The following is a 23,412-nucleotide window of genomic DNA, read 5'->3' as shown; positions in this document are numbered from 1 at the left end:
GCTGTAGAAATTTGTTAAATAAAACTTTTTTCAATGAAAATAAAACAGTAGCAAATTTTGTCAAAATGTATAATGAAACAAAGTAAATGCGGTTAAAAATTTCAGTTTTGAAAAAAAAAAAGTCACTGTATGAGTGGGTTTGTTTACAGGACTGACCAGCCAGAACGGCCAAACATTACTTTAACCCAGTGAATTCCATGTACCTTTTTGACTTGGTGGTCTATGACCTTCACTTTGCTCGATATCATTGAAAGGCAAAAACAGACTAGTAAACCTGTTAGAAGACTTTGTTCTGCCTTTCTCAGTTTAGTATGAACATAGGAGCCGACAAAATGCTATAACTGTTTATTGGTATCTGACGGCCATGATTCATAAACGTATAACTTTAAACGTATTTGAGTATGCGTGCAGTGTACAAAATTCAGATTTCAACTAACCCATTCTGGCAACCAAAATTTTCCAAGCCTGACACCAGTTTCACATGCCTGAACTTAAAGCACCATAAAATATCTTAATTTTGCACCATAAAACAACTGGTCTCATACCCTCAAAATGCTTCATCATATTGTTTAGGACAAGCTCGATTGGGGATTCCTAGGAGAACAGGAATTGAATGCATCGGAACAGTCTTCCAACAAGTAATGTGAGCAGCTTCGGTTTGCATTTGCAGAGCTCAAATTTAACTTTTTTGACCAATTGCAAATTTTAGCAAGTAGCTTTTTTTCTTATTGCTAAATCTGAAAATCTACTTTACAAATTTAGACTTTCAATTAAAAATGTTAGAATATCCTAAAAAATCACGCTAGAACATCAATATTGTTTGCAAGGTTTTCCTTGGCGTACAATTTTGTGCGTTATATAGCTCAAAATGACCCTCAAAGTAATTCGGAACGCATCATTGATGGCGTAACTTAACTATAGGCTGAAACTACAGCAAGGCAAATTTTCGTACCTAATATTTTAAGTACCGATTCAACCATATGTACGAAGTAGTAAGGTAGCCTGCGTTCTAGATCTAATTATCAGATAGACCTCTACATCTCTTTATAATCAGTAATCCATTCAACAAAAAATGGCTAACCAACAAAAGATGTGTTTTCTGTTATCTGCATGTGGGGAAAAAACTGTCACTGCCTTTAATTGTCCTCAAATGAAAGCGAATCTACAAACATTAACAAAAAACGCAACAATTTTGAATATTATTTGTATTTGCAAAATAAATAGTGTGAAATTTTTATCTTAACTCGCATTCCATGAAGCCTACTTGCATTTAGCGAGTGCAAAATTTGTGATTTGTGAAAGTAATTACATATTCTGCATGATTATGGTTCTGACTAACTCTTAAACTCTTGCATTTATGGAACAGTTTGAATTCAATTCCTTCATAATTCTGACCAACTAATCGAGCATGCTAATCGTACAGTTTCAATAAATCAATAAGTGTTCCTCAACCTGTACATTGTGCGATGCATTCTAGAAAAAAAAAAGTTTTATAAATGGAAATCATACTAAATAAACAAGATTTACGCATTTAACTAGCATGCTTTTTCAATCACATTAGGAAATAAATGGTAGCCTGGTCGAGGTTGTATCTGCGGCAAATCAGTAGCACGAGCTGAAATTCTGTAGTCATTGGCTATTCTGTAGTCATTGGCTAATTACGGGTAAAAGCATGTATATGCCTGGGACTAACTGACCTATTTCTAAATCAGATGTGCGAAATTACTGGTTTAAATGATTTCTTATAGAAAAGTTGATTAACAAGGTCAAATTTGTGTCGAGTCATGAATAATAATGCAGTATATGCAAAATTCTGAGAACATGAAAAACCTTTTAAAATCTATATTTTTTTCTATAAAGAGTTATCAAAATAAATAGATCGGCAACTTTTTGAAAGGCATATAGAGCAAATCTCGCCAAAAAAAGTGACAACTGAATGAGATCTCGTTAACCGGAAGTTACGCGTTCTCCACGCGCCATTTTGTATGCGAAAGCAATTATTCATCGGTAAATTAATTATCACAGTATGACCACGCTTCTTTTAATGGTAAGAAACATGTACTTTGTGTCTTAAGAATATTTCAAATTGAAGTAATGTTGTTTTAGAAGCTAACATGTATTTTAAATGTAGTTTTAAAGGTACAAATTGTAACTCCATGCTCGCCGATATTTGTTTTTGCTAAGATAACGCCGATTCACGCTCTGACAGGAGATCACGCGAGATTACAGCCAGTCGCGATTCTGTGTATTTTATACTTCTTTTTTTTCTATAAGCCGATCCGATTCCCTATATTTAGACTGAGAACTGCTTATGGGCAGAATCATTAGCTCAACTTAATTACTGTGTATGCAGTGAGCCTTAAGAAATAGTAATCTAAAAGGCCCATTTCAAGTTTATGAATAAATAAAATTGTAAAATATAAGGAATTTCTATGCTTTTTTATGGGTGGGGTGTTTGTTTACATTGGAAAGTTTGTTAGATCTACTCACGTTTCTAAAAATGTCAACAGGTCCAACCATGCACATGCTGTACTGGAGTGCCATCCATATTCTATATGAAAGTAAAATAATTCAATTAATCAGTCATACCTGCAAGTGAAACCACGTATTTCTTAATTTTAAAAATTCAATATAGGCTTAGTGATCAAGTAACAGAGAAGTTCCAAGAAATGAAAGTACCGGAAAGGGATTAAATACCAACTGAAAAGCGACACAAAGGTGATACAAAGCTTAATCTATTATCTCATTCCTCGAGCTGAAGAACTCGTTGGAGATAGTTTTTGTTTTCTCAAATTTTCAAAACGTCGGCGCCACTGTATCTACTCTCACTGTAAATCAATGTAAAGATAAAAATGTTCAAAATGTCGCCGTTTAAAAATGCTACTCGGTAATGAATAAAGCATGTTTGTATCACAAATTATATCAGTGTAGTCATGTTACCGGCTGATTAGCTTGTGACGCGACAAAATTAACAGCTTACTTTGAATATTCTTTCGTGTCGCAGACATCTTATTGTGCGGATATTTGGCCTACTGATCTGACGGACGCTTATTAACATTAACGAAGACCTTGATATCCCGAATTTCATCGGGGTCGTCGCACGCCCATGGTCTAAACCGGAACTCCATATATTTTTATTTGGATAGTATGTGTTGTTTGGATTACCTCGTATGTTACCGTAGTGGGATTCGATCTTGCACTTTTTATGATTTAAATATGGTCAGTGATATTATAAATTAACTTAATGATGCTCTAGAGGCATAACCCTCCTATTTGTATTCATTTTTTGACACAAAAATAATTTCCGAAAAGTCTCCAAAAAAAACTCGAAAGAGAAAGTTTTTCCGACCTACCTACCCTAATATTTTTAGCATGTTACCGGAAACAAAGAACTTTTTTTTTTAGGCCTTAGTAAAGACTCCATTTCATTTTCTTGATGTGAAAATCCATGATATGGTATCTGAATGAAAAAGCATTTCACCTGTCGCAGGGTGACAACATGAGTTGATGTCCGTCATGTGTCAACAATTTGTAAGAAATCTTCTTTAGAACAACTTGGCAGATTTACACCAAATTTCACAGGAATGATCATTGAGAGGTCCTCTTTCAAAATTGCTCAAAGAATTTAATTCCATGTAGAACTCTGGTTGCCATGGCAACCGAAATGGCAACCGAAAAGAAAAACTTTGAAAATGATTTCTTGTCAGAAATTGTGAGCCGACAGGGCTTTTCATCCTTATATGACAGAGGCCTATATTCGGCCACTTCCTAATCCAAAAATATTGCATTTTTTCCCAACTGTGGCAGAGAAACATCCCAAAATGCAAGGTAACATTTTCCAAAAATCACATCAACAAATGGTTTAATTTTGTTTACATTTTAGTATTACCGTAGGAAGCAGTTCTCGGGTATCGATTTTTATACTCCCAAAGGATCGTAATATGTTATGATGCTGGTGTCCGTCTGTCCGTTAGGATTTCAAGGAAACTTGACACAAATGTTCACCACACCAAGACGACATGCAGAGCGCATGTTTTGGATGTCTCACTTCAAGGTCAAGGTCACACTTAGGCGTCAAAGGTCATATCAGTTTGTTTCGTGTTCGCTCTGTAAGTCTTGAACCTCTTGAAGGATTTCAAAGAAACTTGAAACAAATGTTCACCACACCTAGACAACGTGCAGAGCACATGTTCCGGACGACTCGCTTAAAGGTCAAGGTCACACTTAGGGGTCAAAAGTCATATCAGTTTGTTTCATGTCCGCTCTGTAACTCTTGAACTGCTTGAAGGATTTAAAATAAACTTGGCAGAAATGTTCACCACACTGAGACAATGTGCAGAGTGCATGTTCCGGATGACTTGCTTCAAGGTCAAGGTCACACTTAAGGGTCAAATTTCATATATGACTGCTTTGTGTATATTGCTCTGCATTGCAGTGCTCTTGTTTTTATTTGGCAGATCTCTGTTTTGTTCACTTACAATATATTTTTTTGAATTACTTCCCTTTTATGTTACTATAAATAGCTTATTTTGAAACTTTTTTATTATTGGCCGTAGGGAAAAACCGAGACCACTTTTCTGTGGTACAACATGGATGGTACCTTTTTTTTTTGTGGACATTGAATATTTTTTTTTGTGGACTTAGATTTGTTTTTGGAAGTTTTCCTTTTGTTGTTCCACTCCTTTGGGCTACAACAGTCAAGTTCTTAATATTTTACTCCCATCCTATGACGTAATCCATCGGGCGTATATTGCCCCACTTGGCGGAGCTCTTGTTTGTCTTACTATAGTGCACAGTACTGCGTGTTACGCATTTAAATACCAGTCTAATCTGTTATGTTCCTTGTCCCGGAATTTATATTTTAGTCCATGCTTCAGTGGAGATAAATTTAATTTGTCTTTCGGTGTTTACTTCCGGTTGATTATTTTCCTGACAGAATGTCATATAACGGGAAATATTACTGCAAATCTATCAAACACGTGGCAGTATCAAAAGAAATTGGAGGTAATCTTTCGACCGTGGGGTAAAAAGGCGTAACTTTGGGGGTACGGGTAATAATACCACCGAAGAAACGGCCTGTGATTAGATTTGTAAAACTGGTAAATGTTGTAGTCAAGTCTATTACAGTAAAAATTAAATTTGATTTGAAAATATTCATTACTGTTCAAATTTATACACTAACACCATCTTTCCACGAATAAGATTTCTTCCCAAATTTGACAGTTATCGCACATAAATTTCCAAATTTTAAAAGCCTTGGCCTCTATCCAATTTGCCTTGTGAAAAGCCCTGGCTGGATTTCAAAAATATTTTGTGGAAATGATCTCTAGGTGACCCTCTACCAAAATTGACTTAGCCATTCTGTTTCGGTTAAAAGCAAGTTCCTCTACCAAGTCAGTTCAGATTATCCCCCTTGGGTCAGATATGGCCCTGCCATTTGGTCATATGGTTTACATAGACTTGTTTAGGAAAAACTTTGGCCAACTCTGTATTGAAACAGCTGAAAATATTTCAAATTGTTCAGAATAATGTCCAATTTGTAATAAAAATTTGATATTTATTTGTTTTAGTTTGCCTGCTTTCTGAAAGCTTTGAGTATGAAAACATGTCTTTTTTGTTGGGGTCTCTTTTTATCAATTTACAATGTTTGATTTGTGTTTTACAGGTTCACTTCTTGAGAGCAGGCAGCTACAAAATGCATGGTCAACAAAACCAGTATACTTGAAAAGCAAGAAAGAAACACCAGATAATATGAAAAGACAGAAGAACAAGGGAACTTGAATAAAAAAACTTTTAAAGATAGGAATTCAGGATTTACTTGGAAACTAAATTTATTTTGAGAACAGCAGTGATTGACTAAGCTCTGTTACTTTAAGAGATAAAGTACTATTATCAATTGGTTTTGTTATGCTCATAAAATATACTAAAGTTTCATTAATCTTATTTTAGATAATTGTTTTCTGGTTTATTTTGTAAAGGTTGTCTACTAATTAACATAATTATTTTTAAGTAATATTTTCCATGAAATTTTAAAGAGAAAGTTTTGTTATACCCCCATGTAGTAAGCTTGTCTGTCAGTCAGTTGGTTTTCATGGTTTTCAGATGATAACTCATGAAAAGCTTGACCGATTTAAATATTTTTTGGTACACAGGTGTAACATCAGTAGGTCAAAGGTCAAGGTCACAGTGACCCTGTACAGGTAAATGGTTTCTGGATGATAACTTGCGAACGCTTTGGTCTAGGATCATAGCTTTTGTAACACAGGTGTAACATGATAAAATACAGGGTATTTGAATTTGAGGTCAGTAGATCAAAGGTCAAGGTCACAGTGACCCTGAACAGTTGAACCGTTTCCGAATGATAACTTGAGACCTTAAGCCTAGGATGATAAAGTTTGGTAAACAGGTGTCACATCATGAAATACAGGTCAAGTTTTACTTTGAGGTCAGTAGGTCAAGGTCACAATGAGATGTTTTTCAGATTATAACTTGAGAATGCTTGAGCCTAGGATCATGAAAATTGTAAGGGAGGTTGATTATGACCAGCAGGTGACCCCTAATGATGTTGAGGTCACGGGTCAAGGTCACACTGACCCGGTTCTTTAAAATAATGCACGGAGGGGCACCTGGGGTCTTCCTCCACCATTAAAGCTGGAAAGTCGCCATGTGACCGTCGTCGTCCGTTCGTCCGTCCGTCGTCAACAATTTGACTGTTAACACTCTAGAGGACACAATTTTGACCTAATCTTAATGAAACTTGGTCAGAATGTTACCCTTAATAAAATCTTTGACGAGTTTAATTCTGGGTTATCTGGGGTGAATAACTAGGTCACCAGGTCAAATCAAAGGAAAAGCTTGTTAACACTCGAGACGTCACAATTTTGGTCCAGTCTTAATGAAACTTGGTCAGAATGTTACCCTCAATAAAATCCTGGAAGACTTTGATATTAGGTCATCTGGAATCAAAAACTAAGTCACCAGGTCGGGACAAAGGAAAAGCTTGATAACACTCTGGAGGTCACATTTAAGATTGTATCTTCATGAAACTTAGTCAGAATGTTAATCTTGGTGATCTGAAGATCCAGTTTGAGTCTGGGTTATGTAGGGTCAAAAACTAGGTCACTGGGTCAAATCAAAGGAAAGGCTAGTTAACAGTCTAGAAGCCACATTTATGACCATATCTTAATGAAACTTGGTAAAATGTTAATCATGATGATCCAAGGTCAAGTTTAAGTCTGGGTCAGGTGGGGTCAAAAACTGGGTCACCAGGTTAAATCAAGGGAAAAGCTTGTTAACACTCTAGAGGTCACAATTTTGGCCCAATCTTAATCAAACTTGGTCAGAATGTTACTCTTAATACAATCTTGGAATCTTGATATTGAGTCATCTTGGGTCAAAAACTAGGTCACCAGGTCAAATCAAAGCAAAAGCTTGTTAATACTGTAGTGGCAACATTTATGACCATATCTTAATGAAACTTGGTCAGATTGTTAATCTTGATGATCTATAGGTCAAAATAAATCTGGGTCAGGTGGGATAAAAAAACTAGGTCACTAGGTCAAATCAAAGGAAAAGCTTGTTAACACTCTAGAGGCCACATTTATAACTGTATCTTCATAAAACTTAATCTGAATGTTAATCTTGATGATCTTTAAATCAGGTTTGAATCTGGGTCATGTGGGGTCAAAAACTAGGTCACCGAGTCAGATCAAAGGAAAAGCTAGTTAACACTTTAGAGGCTACATTTATGATCATGTCTTAATGAAACTTGGTCAGAATGTTGATCTTGATGATCTTTAGGTCAATAGGTCAGGTGAGCGATACAGGGCCTTCATGGCTCCTTTGTTTATTTGTTCATGTTGCAAGAGAAATGGTACATTTTAGAATACATATTACAGCAAGTCACATTTTCTTTATTTTGACAATACTTATTTCAAAGCCTGAGAAAAGCATTCAGTACTGTTATTAAAAATTGTTATTCACAGTTCAGCTTTATTTCATGTATGGATCAAACAAATTATGTGATCTGTGATCATTATAAATGTATATATAGATAAAACTTAAACATGTAGACAGTTTATTCAATAAATAAAGTGCGATGCAAGTCTTTGTTATGTGTATATAGAAGCGAAATTAGGATTTGTTTTACCAAGCATGGTACTAAGAGCAAGTAATTTCAGAATTACAATTAACACAAGTAGAAAAAATCAAGCCTGCACAATGCTAATATGTCTCCCTAGTCTGAGCTCTTAACCTGCCGTGGTGCATATAGATTGTTACATGTGTGTCTGTCTGTTACAGTCTTGTTAACAGTGAGTTGCAATCTAGTAACTTTTCAGTTTGTATGATTTTTAGCTCACCTGAGCACAGTGTGAGCTGATGTGATCGCCCTAAGTCTGTCATTGTGCTTCTCAACAATTTTCCTGTTAACACCCTAGTTTTTTTTAAATGTTAAAGGGACGAGTTGAAGTCTTATCGATTCCCGATTGAGGCAGTGCCTTATTTCTTATTACAATGTACATGTCTATATAAAATATAGGCTAACCTGCCACTAAGTAGAGTAAATTTTCTTTGATGTCAACCATACTTATACAGAAGATATATTAACTATAAAAACGAGGCCAAGTTCGATAATAAGCCAGTTCAGTCAAGTATCTCCAGAGCTATGGCCTTGAAATTTGTCCGAACTGACAGTGTTCCCTTGGTAAGTAGTGTATTTCTTCTTTTGATGTCAACAATACTATCGTAGAATGTGTATTACTATTACTATAAAGTCAAGGCTTAAGTCAATAACCAGCAAGTTCGGACCAGTATCTACAGATTTACGGCCATTGAATTGGTCAAAATTGACAGTATCTGCTTGTTAACTAGAGTAATTTACATTATATACATACCGTATATAAAATGTGTATATCTATAAAATCTAGGCCAGGTTTGATAAGCAGCGAGTTCAAATCAGTATCTCCAGAATTATGGCTCTTGAAATAATTTTCTCAAAATTGCAAAAATTAACGGTGTCCGCTTACTACCATGAGTTTTTCTTATTTTCTTATGTAACTTGTTCACAGAACTTCGTCACAATGCTAATGGTCATAATATCTCTGACGGATTTAATAACCGACTGGCTAGCCCAAGTCAGTCGTGAGTTATGGTCCCTGAATTACTAATATATATTGACAGTGTCCGAATTTCTTATCCAATGATCCAAATTCAAGATTTGCAAATTTAAAACTGATCTCTTTGCTTCGTCAAAAACAGGAAACTGGTGATATATGAATGTAACGTACCAGATAATCGGGAGTTAGCTATAAACGCATTTTCTTTGAATATGCGGAATGATTTTTTTTCTCTATTGTGTCCTTTCAGTATCCTAATACCAGGTTTGCAGAAACTTTCAAACAAAGTAGAGGCAGTAGTCATAGCATCATTTCTTTTTGCGACACAGCCGTGTTCCTCCTACTTCTAGGAATGGTTTGTCAGCAGTTACTTGTTCTCCCATCAGTAGCAAAAATCCTTCAAGCGTGTCGGCCGGAACTTCGGCACCCTATTCCGAAAATGACACTTGGAGCATTTCAGGTCTCCGGAATCAGCTTATCATGTCTAGAGTACCAACGAACGCTGTCGCGTTACGCTATCCTCGCCACATAACGAGACAGTACTCAAAAAAACAACAACAAAAAACAACAATTTGGGACGCAACTCAAACAATAGACTGAATTTTGTAATTGGGAAAAATTGATTAATTTCAGCCTTTATCTGTAAACGATATTCTTTTGATTTTGTGTAATATGAAACACGTTATGCTACAGCACAATAAACACGGCAAAATCTACAATGTCGAGTCAGTAAACTAAACAGTAATAATTTGGGAAATAATTCATTAATAAGGAATCTTTATCTTACGTCCGTCTTTCTAATTGCATCTGGGAGGTGGAGATTGTTCTTTGATTTTTGCAAAGCTGGCACCCATTAGATAATTCATCATTTCTACAGTTATCTAGAAAACTAGCGACGCTACTTGCTTTGACGACAGGACACAAAATACAAATGTTATTTCTGTTAAATGTTCAAAATAGCGCGTGCAATGAGAACTATCTTCAGATTAGGACAGGAGATCTTTTAAAACAATCTAAACTGAATAATCATCTATCGGATGTTCATTAACTCCTATACAAATCCCAATTTCTTTGTTGTTAAAACACTATTCTATGAACTATTTACTATTGCTATTCTAATGTGTATGCATTTTACTGAATTGTTTACAGCCGACATAATACGGAACACTTTTTTGATGTTTGATGAAATTACCAGTACATAAATAATACAAACCAGCACCATAATACATGTATATACATAAAATTAATTGTTTCCGTCAAAATGCTCTGACAAAAATTTGTTTATCTACAAGTGGAATACGGCCGTGAAATATATTCATCAAAATAACAATAGCATTGAAACTATTGCCAAGTTTGTTTTCCCACAACATTTTGAGAGCTCAACAGTACTTCCAGGAAACTGACAGCTACTATAACGAAAGCGTGAATTTATAATTCATCAAAATTAAAATATTATTTACCAGTCAGTTTTAGGTTTGTGTTAAGCACTAGAGTTTCCTTCTCACAAATATTAAATCTGGAGCATCATTAGCTCGAATTTCTTTCACAAAATTATATCCTTTTGTTTCCATATAACATTTCAAATGCTGTTTTCCTCCAATCCATTTGTTGTGCTCTATTGAGAACATTTTAATATTAAGTTTGTCCCATGGTATTGTATCAAGTACACCACGCTCTGCGCCTTCAACATCCAGGCTGAAATAATCGATATCCATCTTGCCAATTGCTAGCAATATTGTATAAATTGGGAAACACTGCACCTGGATCAGCTTTCTTGCACTGTTTTTCATTTTATATCGATCGTACAGAACTTTTCCTAGAACAGGGTTCCTTCCGGTGAAAAATGTTTCCTGAATAAAAAGAAAAAAATGTAAGTGATTTGTATTGGCATAGTTCAGGAACTACAACCAAAAACTTTACTCTTACCACTTGTTTAAACATACATTAAAGCGCAAGGACATGTACCATTGAAATTATAAGAAAAAAGATTATGTTGTATCAGTGAAAACTCAAAAGAGACATCATTCCAGATGTCTTAAAATTTGATTAGAGTAATAAAAGCAAGTGATATTAGATAAACCAATGTTTAAGTAGAAATTTAAATGTAAAAAGCAAACAAACAAAAAAAAAAAAAAAAAAAAAAAACAAAAAAAAAAAACAAACAAACTAAATTCCTTCCAATATATTGCATCAAATTTCAATAGCATGACTTTCGAGCGTTTTAAATATATCTTCTTAATCAAAAAGAGTGTATAATATAGGCAGTGTAAAAATACAAACTTCAAGTAGGAACTATTTATTTTAGATATATGTGTAGCTAACTGCATCAAAGTATGTAGACTTAAAAAAATATTTTAGATATCATTTTTGAGCTAAAAAAAAATGATCACGGGTAAAATATTTGGTAAAATGGAGACAACTACGTATGACTTTACTGTAGGCTTAGGTGGTTATTGACCTAGTACCCCATACAAACTATGCACTTTTTACCCTACGCAGGAAAAAAAACATGCTTAATTATGCATAGTTGTCACAAAGGTTAACAATCGGAATAGAAAACTGTGTAAAGATCAAATAATTTAATGCCCTTGGGAAAGTGTGACATTTTCTGTGGTGAAATTTGTCAACAAATAGACGATTATTTTGAAATAGTCAGAACCCACAGAATTTCACAAGGTAAAATATGTTGAAAAGGCTACTGCTGGAAAGAGAACAATCTCTACTATTCATATATATGCGTCAAAATATGGCAAACATCTAGAAATTTGAGAAAATCAAAGAAATCAATTTCAGGACTGTTCGATGCATGAGTGTCTTATCATGCATAGCATTTAACATAGATAGATTACTTTTCCATTGCATTGATATAAAAGGGACAGAATTATGATTAACAGACGGTGTTCACTAAACAATTTCACAATATAAACAGAGTGTTTCCCTTGTATAAACAGGGCTTATGGTAAGTCTCAATATAATATTTAAAATGTCATTAAAATGCACAAAAAGATCACTTCATATTTTTATTTTATTGCCATTATTAACTATTCAAAGAATTTTGTAAATTGCGATTTTTTTTTACATAAATCTGAAAGCGTACACTTTAATTCAGACGGGAAGAATTGCCACGATTTTGTGTTCACAAATGACAGTTAATATAAAACATCTCAGTTTACATTATATCCAGACGTTTTATATATAACATTTATGTTAAAGAAAAGAAGGTAGAGACATATCTGCAGTTATTATTATAATTGAAACGAAACTTTAGCTCATTTTCTTGACGAGTGTGACAAGTGTTCGGCGGGCAGGGGTGGTAATCGGTCGCGACTATTTTTATCTGCTATTTTCTGGAAGCACGAGCGTATCGGCAAGTCAGACAAGTTGATAGCATAACAATTTCAAAGATTATTTACATATGCGTTTGTTTCTTGATATTGTTTCAAACTGAATTTTACAAGACCTTATACTTGTTCTTCAGTCTGTCCTCTCATGTGTTGCTTTGATCAAAGTATTGCATAATATTAAGTAGTAGGGTAGGTACTGTATTCTTGGAATAGATATGGTTAACCTAAACTATTTTTTTTTTTCATACAGTTCTTCTCTACAAAGCATTTATCTCAACAAGTCTGGCAAAAACTGTTTTCAAATTATAAACATCATGTCAAAGGCGAATTTTTAAATGTATCTTTAAATTAATAGATAATAAAATCTGTAAAAAAGATCCTTTGGAAGCAAAGAATGCAACCAAGAATAAAAATAGCAGACTCGGTTTGATTGAGTCTATTCATGAGAGGTAATGAAATGTGCAACACCTCTTACGCCCCAACCACCGGCTTAAGTGGGACTCTATTATACTCCATGGACTCCATGATCCCAAAGGACCAGAAAATATACCAACATTGAATCCAATTATGGGGAGGCCACACCACACTTAAAGATTGCTGTTGTGATAGTTAATACAATCTGCCGAAAGATCCTTTGGAAGCAAAGAATGCAACCAAGAAGAATAATAGCAGACTTGGTTTGATTGAGTCTGTTCATGAGAGGTAATGAAATGTGCAACTCCTCTTACGCTAAAAAGTCATTTTTATAGGGACAATTACAATTAAACGTATAAAAAATTTATATGTTCTACTAGCATTTGCATAAAAATCATCATACGTGTATAGAAAACCAAGGCTTTACTTAAAACATCTATAAATAAGTTTTTCAACTAGACTTAGAAAAATAAAAATAACAACATTTTTATATCTTAGTAAGAGGAACAAGGTATAGACATATTTCATGTTCGTAACAAAACATGTGGCTACCAAATTATAAACAAAAGTGTTATGAACATTTTAGACACGTTAATAGAACGCAACGTTCATTGAAACCGTATAGCATTGAAGCAGTGCCTATTTTTACTGTATTTTAGTTAAGGGGCCTCAGTAGCTGAGTGGTTATGATCGTTGACTTTGAATTACTTATCAATCCCCGCCACATTGGATTCGAAACCCCGCTGGAAGTGTATAAATCTTTGATGTAAAGAAGCCATCTTGCTGGCTTACGAAAGATTGATGGTTCTAGTTAGGTAGGCTACCTGTCCATGTCTGAAGTAATGATCATAAGGAATTTGAATTGATATATATATGTATGAATGTGTATAAGTGGTAGAAATTCAATTAAATCCTATCTTTAATGATATCTATCTACTACTTCTGCGTAAAAGTAGCTCTCGGGCAATGTTGTAACTTTGTCAATAACTCTGATTTAACTAAATAGTATCTTATTGTATTTCAGCTTGTTTAAACGGGTGAAAGAACATGTGTGCCAAATTAAGAAACGGCGAAATGACCAGTGCTGTCGATTCATATCTAAAATATGTTACCATACGTGTTCTGTATAATGAGCAAATAGACGTTTTAAGGTTTTTCAACTCTTTCCAAGGGAATATGATACCTAGGCCATTAGAATGGATTGTTTTTAACGGGATAGACGGGAGAAAGAATGATATTTAATTCGTAGTACCTAGATAGCTCTGCCTTTTAACACACGTTTTTATAAGATTCTCATTACTTCCAGTATACCAATTACTGTAACTTTTCAGTATCTATTTGTCCCCCCCAAAAAAGACATCATTCGAAAGCTTTAAATCAAACAAGTTTTTACAAGTTTGCTTGTTTTACTTTCATTCAACCAGTATGTAGTAGACCCACGTGGTACATATACATAATATATTTACATGGCAACAGTGAACAAATAAACAGGTGATAATATTCGTATAATATAACAATAATGTAACTACAGTATTATCTTTAAAATAGCTGGTCGTCCGTATATTCAAGTTTGCCGAAGGTATGCATACTATTCATATCTTCTTATAATAAACCTATTGCACATATTCATTTATCTTGGTGAAAAACCTTACTCCTCCATTTCATATTATCAAAGGTCTGTTTACAACGTTCTCATATTAAGTCTTAACATTAACTAAAATTTGAAATATTTTTGTTTGTATATGTTTCAAAATTTATGCAAGGATAGAAATCAATATTGAAGTAACTCTTATGCTACTGAGACTGGAAGATCTGAGAAGTATATATACTTGTATCCCATCGAACAGTTACAGCTGGTTCTCAGTTTACCAATATAATTGCAATTGCTCTCACTGAAAGTAAGGTTAAAATGTCTCCATGGGATTTGATTGCTCCGGTCTCTTTCGTTGTTGTTAAACAAAAACCCCTTTTCTAATACCGACCCGTTGAGACCGGAAAAATCGATTGCTTAAGATATAACCTGCAGAATGACATTTACTGGAACGAAAATAAAATTAAAGATCCAGTTTGATTTATTACAATATACTGTTGATATACTATGAATAGATACAATACGGCAAAGCAACATTTGTATACCACAAAAGGCCCGTCATATCTGAAAGTGAAAGAACCTAATGTCAGGATACTGGTTATATGACCCAGGCAAGTGCCTACGCCTTTAGTATCTTGAACAATGGTTTGGGTCCACTCGCTAAGGTGGCTATGTCTTGCTGACAAACGATGTAGAATGTCCTTTGTTAAAACGTAGAGCTGGTGAAACCAAATATCTCATATATAGAATTTTCCTCTGGCTACCTTGCCTAAATGATTCGTGTACTAATGATTCGCAAATGATTTTAATTATGAGCTAGACAATTTCAGGGATAAGGCAAATCACTAAATGTTTCAAACTAACAATTTTCAATTAGCTCAAACTCCTATAGGCTGGAGACTCTATACTTGACTGGTCTTTTTGTTGAAGTTCCCGTCAGACAATGTCTTTGAATCAACAACATACGAGTCCTGTCGCATAGATTGCTCGGCCTCTGTCCTCTCAACTCTATATGAATGCCCTGACTCCTGGATGCTCCGCGCCTATATGCTATCATATGTAGCATTCAACTACCATATAGGTATATCCCCGATGCCTTGGCTGTACTTCGCCAATAATGCTGAACCTTCTATAAGCTGGAACTCTCCTACTATCTCAGTAGATTACCAAACTCTGGGTCTCTGTCTCAGCTTCCAGATGCTCAGCCTACATATGCTATCGTCTATAGCATTCAATTACCTTTAAGGTTAAACTCCTATGCGCTGGCCCTATAGCTCGAAACTTTATCGAAATTCTGCTACTCTTCTTTAGTCTAAGAACTTCCAAAGTCTTCTTTTTAATAATTTATCCGCCCTGGCAGGGTAACTGCAATAGTCTCCTTCTCAAGGTACTGGGATAAATTATTAGTTGAATCCTCGATGTGTCTTCTTCTACCGCTGGATACCGAATGAGCTCTCTGTCATCCATCTACCTATTTATACCCCAGCAGACGTGCTATTTTTAGAACTTGTTTCTGATTGGTCCAAATTAAAACATTAAAACGTTTTACAACGAGTACTTGCTCTATCAATATCTGGTTCCCTTTAACTTTTGTATATGACATAATGTGCGAATCTGGGACCCAGATATCCATATAATGAACCCAAATCAGCCACAAATGACCCAAATTCTATTATTTACAGCAATTCAACAATAATTATAGCAATGATAGCATGGAAAGGGAGTCAAGCACTAACTGTGCTTAATGTGTTACGTTATCAATATATCAAACATACAAATTATTCTGACACCTAACAAGATTCCGCCAGTGGAATCTTCGTCTATATTGGCCTATTAGCTTTTGTTTGGCAACAATAAAAACACTAGTATCACGTATTTTTTGAAAACAGTCATGCTTCATACAAACCCAACACACATTCTTTATCAAAGAATATCAGTTTTTTCTACATGAATAGTAAAACAGTATTTTTATATAACATAGAGTAATGTTTTATATATATATAGGGAAGTTTTTAGCCGATAAATTGTACAAAGCTCAATCTTTTTTAATGTGTTTCTGTAGGGCCATGCAGAAATAAGTAAAGCCAACCCCTAACATACACAACAAAAGTCGGGATATGTAAAACTTAAAAAATGCTCGGGTAAATGATTATAAACGACAAGCTGCAAATACAGGCCAAGCCATAATGTTACATAACTGTCATTAACGGATTTTCGATTAATTAAGTAAATATGTATAATTGCTCAAACAAGAAACATAATAAATATTATATTGTCTGACTATTTATAGCAGTAGACTAAACTGTTTACATATGTATGTAAATAATTAATGATACTCACAAGTGAAGGATATTTGTTTGTTGAAAGACAAGCATTGAGAGAATATGCTTTTCTGTGTTTCTGTCGCAGCGAACCGTATGTTGTAGGGTTAGGTTCAATAACAATACCAGTCCAGTTGCGATACCGTTCAAGAAACAAACTGTTTGATAAACGTTCACCATCGAAAGCTCCACAGTCGACATAAAATCCATTTCGCTGAAGTACAAGACTTATCCTTGGTGTACCAATTATCGGTGTATTAATTATTAAATTTCCACAATACACAACATTCAATTTATATGCTTACCAAAATTAAACTCATTTCCAATAAAATTATCTTCTTTTCATTAAAAGTTAATTTTATTCATCTGGAAAAACAGTTCTTGGAAATATTAGGTCATATACTGACCGACCATGGTCGCCATCTTGGATGTTTACAGTTACCAATCATCGATGGAATTGTGGGAAATAATGCTACTGCACTAAACTTCCATCCAGATACATAAAAATAACAAGTAAACAAAGCTGAAAGTTCTGGCTACTGGATTATCTAATCTGCTGTGGAGAATACAAGTATATTATAACATACAAAATGAATGAAATAAATAAATGATATCACAAACAGCATTTTATCACATTTTTGTCAAAAATCACAGACATATTACAGTCAGTTACTCGAACACAGTCGTGGCACAATAACTCATCATGCCTTCTTAAAACTTTACATCACAGCAGTATTTAAGGTGTGTCCAGTGGTCACACTTATCACACTGTCCCCACTGCACAAGTTCCAGGGTGTACATCAGGTTCATGGGCTCTGGCGTGAACTTTCCACAAACACAACAAAGGTCTTTCTCAGCAATCTCACTGTGGGAGTCTTCCTCTGAGTCAAAAGTGTTATTGTACCAAATGGACCTGGGATTGTTGACAATGGTGCTTTATTGACTCTCTTTGTGTTTTCTTTGGCACAACCTTCTCTCCAGATGGACCAGGTACTTCTGGTGTTGTTCCCTTCTTGCCTTTCTTGTTGACTTCTGATTTCTTTGGATGGTCAACTGGAGACATCAGCAACTTCTTTGATGGAGATGATATATCACGGTAGTTGGTAGTTTTCCTCTTCTTGGTACCATTTGTTGTCTCAAGCACTTTCAAGATTTTTTTTCTGTCAAGAAATGATACAGACTCAGCAGGTTCACTGATTGGCTGTTCCTTGTTTTCAATGTAAAATGGTGAATGGAGTAGTCTTTGCAGCTCCTATGGATGCCCGCTGTAGAGGATACACACCAGTCTTCTTTATCTTCTTCAAAGCACTTGTGAGATTTTCTCCACAAACTCCTTTGTTGTACGCCTTGCTGGAGACTTATGCTATATAGCAGCGGTTGATCTGCATCCCTGGGTTCCTGACATGTAAGCCTGACAGCAATACAAATAATACCACATTGTTTGCCTCTCCCCACGTAGAAAGTGTGAGGTTGACATGTGACTTGTGACCGTCGAACAAAACCATGACAGGATGATCCGATGGTTGGTAACTGTAATGAATTTAAAAAAGAAAAAATACCACATGCACACAAAATTGAATGCATCTTTTTTTCTCTCAGTTCTTAACAATAAAAAGTTAGAAGTTTAGTCCAGTAGCATTGTTTATCAAAAAGGGCGCAAAAAAAGCGCGTGCGCGAGGCAGTGATCGATGACGTCATTTACAGGAAGGGAATCCTTCTGTCAATGTTTTTGTGAGGAATTTTTCTTTATTCATCGAGTGATATGGAAGTTTATCAATGAAACAAATAAAAAACCACAACATATTTTCCATCAAATCATATACAATAAATACGTAACTTACCCCTAGGAAGGACATATTTCTGCTCTGCAGGAAGTAAATATTATGGATTTTCGGATTGCATCGTTAATTTGTAACCACCAGTAATAAGTAAGTTTGGGATATATCGGTAAAAAGAATTCATAATATTTAACAATAAATTAATAAACTACACAGGAAGAAGCAGGTAGACTTCTCTAAAGAAATATATTTGTTGCGAATATCACTATCTTTCTTATTTTTATCTATTATATGATGTCTAAAAGAGCTTAAGTTAAACATATTACTTTTTTGTATAAGCATTTAAAATTATATAAATTATTTTAATCGGATTGTCTATTCGTAAGTTTACTTTTCTGTTGCTTTTTTTTTTATACTTTTGAAAGATCAGCGGTAAAAAATTACCTTATGATTAAAATACTCGTCTATGAACTGTGTTTGCCCGGGTGACGGATTCTGTATTTCAGGATGAGAAAGGTTGTATGGCAGCATAGACGGAGGTTGTACATAATACTTCTGCACGATAGATATCAATGTTCTATCGTTAAAGACAACCTTATCTCTATTCAGTTTTGACATTTTGTCTATATAATTTATATTTTCCAATTGTACTGACTCCTTCATGTCTTTATGATATATATTTTCCAACTGCGATGTTTCCTTTAGCAGATTAATCCGTCTTGATATCATAACTGCCAAGACTGTCACCACTAAGATTATTAAAAACCACAACAGTTTTTTTTTAGCTCCCATCTTGCTGGAAATTAATGTTAAACTCCTTTCTGAAATCATGGTGATTCTCTTGTAAAGACAGATCAAACGCCCAGTAATGTAAATAACCAAGTTATAGGTGAATGTGTATTGTGATTATAAAATATTTGTAAAATTGTAACACGTAACAGAGTGTATAGTTAATTTAAGAAGTAACGGTCGTATCATATAACATAAGACGATGGCGTTCGGCTGAAATACTGACCATTTGCACTTGAAATGGCCGCCGTGATAAAATATTGAGAAATATAGAGACTTATAGCATATATAATGTTTGAGTGTTTTTTTGATTGATTTCGCATACTGACCTCAGCGTAGCCATATAAACCTCAATTAACCCAAGGTATTTATATTCGTGAAAATAAAACAAAGAAAAACAACAACTTAATGTTGTAGTCGATGTAATGCTGTTTCGGATGCATAAACAGCTTGGAAACGTAAATTTTATTGCGATAATGTCGATTCTCCTATTAAAATCTATTAAAATCAAGTACTCAATAGAATACATACCCTCTCCCCCCAAACCTGAGTTTACTTTAACACACCTGGAAAAGGAGCCACAAAAATATTCTCTACATATGTATTTGTACCAGCTGACTAGGTAGTCATTAATGCCATCATCAATTAAAACCAACACTATATTTATGTTTTATGTAAGGGATATCACAGTTCTTAAACCATCATCATTAGTTCTACCACTGAGCAGGATTTGGTCACTGATCTCTTCACAGTAGTTGTTCTTTCAAAGTTTGAATTAATATTCAGCAAGATTCTATTTTCCGACATGTATTGAATTCCTAAATAGCAGAAAAAATATATATTAAGCTTGTTTCATTGTTATATCTTATACCACTACTATTTTTTTTTATTACAAAATTTCCTGTCTAACGGCTGTTGAACCCCACATGACAAGATATTGCGATAATATATATGCAATTTCTGAAAAATAAAAACCTTTCAAGCCAGTAAAAATGTAGCTAAATCCTAAAAGAAATAAATATTACAAGGTTTCTTCATTCCGTACATAAGATTTCTTGAGTCTATATACCAGTTTACCACATTATGTTAATAATATCAAATATAGCCGCTGAAATTAAAGGCACTTTTGCCCGGGAGAATATTGAATTTTGTGCATTTAATATGCCTTTTTGCTTGCAACAGTGTTAAATGTTTTGCAATGTAAACCTCTGACGCAGTTTTCCTTTCGATTGAATATCATTTCTGTCCAGACAGGGCGCGCATTTTCACAACAGGTAATATGTATTTCGGTGGGAGCTACTTGTGCCTAAGAGAGGTTTTTTTATGGTTAAGAAAGGCTTTAACATTTTACACAGTTGGATGTAATTACTAAATCTAAAATGATTCATACAATCTTGACAATCATTTATTGTTAAAATATTCTGAAAGTTTTATGCCGTGGAGCTGCAGTGAAATAAACATACAATTCGGACGTTTATAGATCGCTTTAGAAAAACTGTATCTCTGTTGTACCCAATCTTGGGATATTGTTCAATTTATGGAGCTCTTAGTTTCATACAAAATATCTTTTTTTTAAAAGTCTCGCCAAGACTTTATGAATAAATATATGTATGCGTTTATTATTTTAAGCAGAAATTTTGCATTTTAATATATAAGGCATGTAGACATTTAATATGGAAATGGCTAAAAAATGGAAATGTTCAGCCTCAAAATTGTTCCGATGTGTTTTTGTTACCCTCTTACTGAAATCACATTACTGGGTGCCTACCAGTCGCCGGAGAGGAATATATACCGGACAAACGTAATTACGGCTTTATTTCGATTTTATCGGAGTTATCGGCTAATCGGAAACATTCGGTATTTTGTTTTGACTGTCCAGTGTCAGCATTGACGGACAAGTAAGTATCAACAAGGAAATCAGTATCGTTCCAATTCTCACCTGTGTGTACAAAACAGCTGTCCTTTGACCTTGGGGCATTGGAATGACAGTGCGCATGCGCAACTTTTTTACTTTTGGGGGCACCAAGTGGGTCTCCAGTAATTATAGTACAGACTCAAAGAACTGCAGACGACAGTTTTCTTTTTAGTTCTTTGCTTGCAGGCAAAACAAAAGTTAGCTCATATATTGGTAAAATACTGTTTTTACAAAAAGAATCAACGTCTGCATTATTTGCTTGGCCATGTGCTGAATACTGCTATATGGTGAATAGTGGTTAGAAAACACGTTTAAATCAACATGTCCTGTGAACACACTTATAATAATAATAATACGTACGTCGCACGCTATTTTACACATAGGCGATTTCGAGATACATGTTGATGTGTATGCAGCTATTTAAATTATGAGTAACTGACGTCCATATATGTTTTTACTACAGTGATTAAAAGATTTAAATTACATTTTTCCCCGTTTAATTTTTAGAGAATTTATAATCGTAAAATACATAAAAAATCGAATTATCATCAACAAAAATGACGAAAAATGTAACGTTACGCGTAACAAGATGTTAGTACGGCAGTCGGTTTTTTGACGATAAATCTGTCAATTTTAACGATATCTGGACAAAATAACCAGCAGACGACATTGAATTTTGCCGCACATCATTCAATGCGTTTATTTTACGTCATTTCCGTATTTACTCGCTTTAACAAAACCTTGACGGCTTTTCCTACAAGCGTTACGCTCGTCATCCTGGTGCGTATTTATTCAATTATACTGTAATAATTTATCGGAAAAAATACCAAAACTTATACTATCATAAAATGCATACATTAACAATTATGTCCATGTTTAAATCAATAATCATTAACAAGTATTAAGCGACTACGGTATATTTTAAAAAATTACATACTGAAAATGTTACGTCAAAAAGTCCATTTCAAAAGTGAGTTTCCCCATTTTATGCGAGTTATTATTGAAAGTTGGCATTGATCTTTATAGATGGCTAAAAGTGCATTGTATGAACTTTCTAAAGATATCTGACTTATCTTGTTAGTATAAAACTTTCATGAACCATCATTCTGTGAAAATATTAAAGCTGCAAATATTAGATTGCATAACGTTACGTCGTATAATTTCACTTTGCTGTACATAAAAACGCAACGTTTTTGATGATTTTATTAGCTCGGTTTCCATTAAATAACTTTGAAGTATTTGGTTCATTTTACAAATTTGTGACGCATATTATAGACCTTTATTATCTTTCTTCTATATTTTCAGTATCTTCGAAATAATTTATTCTGAACATTGTGCCTAGAAGTAAACTTAAAATATGAACGTCTCATCTATGATAATTTGAATCACTTTTACATTTAAATCTAAGGTCCAGTCCAAAAAAATAATGTTCTGAAAGAAAATTGTACTGGATCTATAAAGAAAGAGAAAATTGCATGGCAAGCGTCATTTTATTTGATGTGCCACGAAAATGGAAGTATTTTTAAATTACTTTCTCAACGAATTTATATTACATATTCCTACAGACCTACCATCTATGAACTAATCAAATGTTCTGTTTCATAAAAACCAGTGTTTTAAGTGGTAATTTACAGGTCTATATGAATGCATTACATTCGAGGCATTGTAATACCGTGATAAAATTAAGGCGATCAGTTAGCCTACGAAGTTTAAAGAGATAAAAGTAATACTTTTTATCTACACTTAAGTTAGGACAATTTCATTTTGCATTTTCGCTCGGAGTCGATTTTACATGATTTTATCATATCATATACGCATATGCATTTATGTATCATAATTATACAGCTTTCAAAAGTAGAACAGTCACTCTTGGATACTTTTCTTATATAATAAATCAAAGAGGGGAAAATATACTTTTATGTTCTAATGAGCACACAAAAAGAATAAAATCATTAGGCACAGTCATGGTCTCTTAATTGATAAATTTCAAATGAAAAGAAGTCTGCTTCGTCCGCAGTCCCTCACTCACATGATCACACAATAACTGCTCCCTCGCTTCCTCACGTAGGTCATTTTGCTGGTTTTTGATCTTATACAGCAGTAATTCGGTCAAAAATATGCTTCCGCAGTGTAGCGTAGTCGTA

This window comes from Mercenaria mercenaria, chromosome 10 (genome assembly GCF_021730395.1).
Source record: "Mercenaria mercenaria strain notata chromosome 10, MADL_Memer_1, whole genome shotgun sequence".
Lineage (NCBI taxonomy): Eukaryota > Metazoa > Mollusca > Bivalvia > Venerida > Veneridae > Mercenaria > Mercenaria mercenaria.
Note: the sequence above shows the minus strand (reverse complement) of the source record.